This window comes from Penaeus monodon, chromosome 43 (genome assembly GCF_015228065.2).
Source record: "Penaeus monodon isolate SGIC_2016 chromosome 43, NSTDA_Pmon_1, whole genome shotgun sequence".
Lineage (NCBI taxonomy): Eukaryota > Metazoa > Arthropoda > Malacostraca > Decapoda > Penaeidae > Penaeus > Penaeus monodon.
Genome location: NC_051428.1, coordinates 20,451,548 through 20,454,391, shown reverse-complemented (window position 1 = coordinate 20,454,391; position 2,844 = coordinate 20,451,548). Strand labels below are relative to the sequence as shown.

At 40.1% G+C, this 2,844-nt stretch overlaps 1 protein-coding gene across 1 annotated transcript in view; it reads left to right on the top strand.

The window, feature by feature from the left end:
- Positions 1-1,137: 1,137 nt before the first annotated feature.
- Positions 1,138-2,844, top strand: part of LOC119568305 — a 73,536-nt gene continuing 71,829 nt past the window's right edge. Inside the window, exon 1 of the mRNA XM_037916760.1 lies at positions 1,138-1,237. The gene's annotated coding sequence lies outside the window, so the exon portion shown is untranslated. The remainder of the gene's footprint in view (positions 1,238-2,844) is intronic.

The following is a 2,844-nucleotide window of genomic DNA, read 5'->3' as shown; positions in this document are numbered from 1 at the left end:
ATAATTGATAATGGCAAATGATATTGACATGTTATCGACATTGAAATTCATGGTAATGGTGGCCCTCATAGATTCACTATCAACGAAAAGCTAATTATGGTGATTATTATAATGATGATAAAAAACTATTAATAGTGATAGTTAAAATGACAGTAATAATATAAGGAAAGATGGTGGGAGATAACGTTAATTACGTAACGAGGCAAACTTAATTGAAAAAAAAAACACGTGTAAAATGTTTAGCGATACTTTACGAATCTTGACCAAAAAAAAAAAAAAAAAATAAATAAAAATAAAATAATAATAATAATTAATAAAAAAAAAAACCACTTGTTGAGTTTGATTGAAATTCTGTTTAGAAAGCAATACGATAATCTAATTGCCGTTTGAAAAGGATTCAAATCTTTTGTTCGAAACATTTTTTTTTTATATTTCCTCGTCTTCGATTTTGTTAAACCACTTCACACGATACAGTCTATTTTTTTTTCTTACTGGATAACGAAAATAACAATAACAAAAAAACATATCTACCAATTAATGGGAAAAAAAACATACGGTGTGGGTTATGTGTACATAATTATAGCTTGTGAGTCGCGTACACATGGGTCATACATCACCTCTGCGGGATGGGGGGTGGGGGGGAGGGAGGGAAAGGGGAAGGAGGGAGGGGGAGTTGGAGGGGAAGAGGAATAGGAGGGGAAGAGGAAAAGGGGAAGGGGGGGAGGGGTAATCAGAAGCGAAGGGGGTAAGAGGGAGAGGGGAGAATTGGGGTAGGTAGAGGGGAGGGAATTGGATTAGGGAGAGGGGAGGGAATGGGAGTAGTTAGAAAGGGAGGGGAGACAGAAAAGAAGGAGGTAAGTATGAAGAGGGCGGAGGTAAGAGAGGTACAGAGAGAGAGAGAGAGAGAGAGAGAGAGAGAGAGAGAGAGAGAGAGAGAGAGAGAGAGAGAGAGAGAGAGAGAGAAGAGAGGGAAAATGAGAGAGAGAAAGCGAGAGAGAGCGAGAAAGAAAGAGCGAGAGAGAGAGAGAGAGAGAGAGAGAGAGAGAGCGAGAGCGAGAGAGTGGGGGAGAGGGAGGTTAATAGATGCAATGGAAGCCTACAAAAGCCACAATACGGGCAGGTACGAGTGCAGTATCCTCTTGCTTCACGTGATCGCGGGGTACACAACTTCACCAGAGTGCAGGGTGAATCGCCGCGCTTCCGGGGGAGAGGAAACTTCTGGAAAATAGTCACCAAGGTTGGAAACTTCAGGGCTGGGGAGTTCAGGATACAAAACCTCAGGGTTAGTGAGTTCAGGGTATAAAATTTTAGGGTTAGAGAGTTCAGGGTACAAAACCTCAGGGTTAGAGAGTACAAGGTATGAAACTTCTAGGTTGGGGAAGTCAGGGTACAAAACTTCAGGGTTGGAGAGTTCAGGGTACAATTTTTCAGGGCTGGAGAGTCCAGGGTACAAAACTTCAGGGTTGGGAAGTTTCAGGGTGCAAAGCTTCAGGGCTGGGAAGTTTCAGGGTGCAAAGCTTCAGGGCTGGGGAGTTTCAGGGTGCAAAACTTCAGGGCTGGGGAGTTTCAGGGTGCAAAGCTTCAGGGCTGGGGAGTTTCAGAGTACAAAGCTTCAGGGCTGGGGAGTTTCAGGGTGCAAAGCTTCAGGGCTGGGGAGTTTCAGGGTGCAAAGCTTCAGGGCTGGGGAGTTTCAGGGTGCAAAGCTTCAGGGCTGGGGAGTTTCAGGGTGCAAAGCTTCAGGGCTGGGGAGTTTCAGGGTGCAAAGCTTCAGATCGGGAATTTCCACTTTTCGAAAAAAAATCATGTTGGGAACGTTAGTATAAGATATCTTTCGACAGAAAACTTCAGATCTAAAACTTCACGGTTGGGAATTGTAGGAGAACGATAAGCAAATTTAGGAAAGCTATATAGAAGTTTGGAAGTTTCGTACGTGTAGTTAGAAACGGAAATTCAGTCACACTCATTTAACTACAGTTTACTTCCTTTCCAAGTTCATTTTTCAGCAACGTTGTATGGACAAAGCTATATTTATTATATCTAAACGGCCCACTCTCCACAGTATTCAAACCGCATAATATTTACAATAATTAAACAGCTATTCATTGCATTTAAACCGTCCATTATTTATCATATCTAAACTGCTTACTATTCACTGTATTTGAAATTACCCGTTATCTCTTGCATTCAAATCGCCCCCAATTATGGAAAAAAAAACTTATTGTATTTATACCAATATCCAAGAGATTTTATTCAGTATCTGAAGATGACGGGAAAAAGATGACTTAAAACTCCTTTCAGTTTAAAGCTTAAAACTTCAAGTTTCTTTCTTTTTCCTGAACTCTCTAACCTTAAAGTTTTTTGTTTTTTTTTCCCGAAATCGCCCCCATTTATTGTACAGCATAAACACCGCCCATTACTTATTATATTTATACCAATATCCAAGAAACTTTATTCAGTTTCTGAAGATGAAGGAAAAAGGTTGATTTTCAGCTTCAGATTCTCATGAAATCTGCAAAAAAAATTGGAAATCCAAAGAACTTTTAGTCTGATGTCTGGCAAATTTTCAACTCCAGTCTAATAGTTTTGAGGAAATGTTGTGAGGCAACGAAATCCACGCTGAAACATCCCTTTCATTTTTGCTTATTTGCTGACGTTTCCCTGTAATGGCGTTTCTTCTGTTGTTGATGTTTAGAGTAAAAGATAAATTTCGCGATTCATTAAATTCGAAATAAGGTGTTAAATGATCCGAATAATCCGTTTCATTCAGGTACTTAAAATTCGATCAGTCTTAAAACACAAATACATTTCCATACGTGCGTGTGTGTGTGTGTGTGTGTTGGCAAA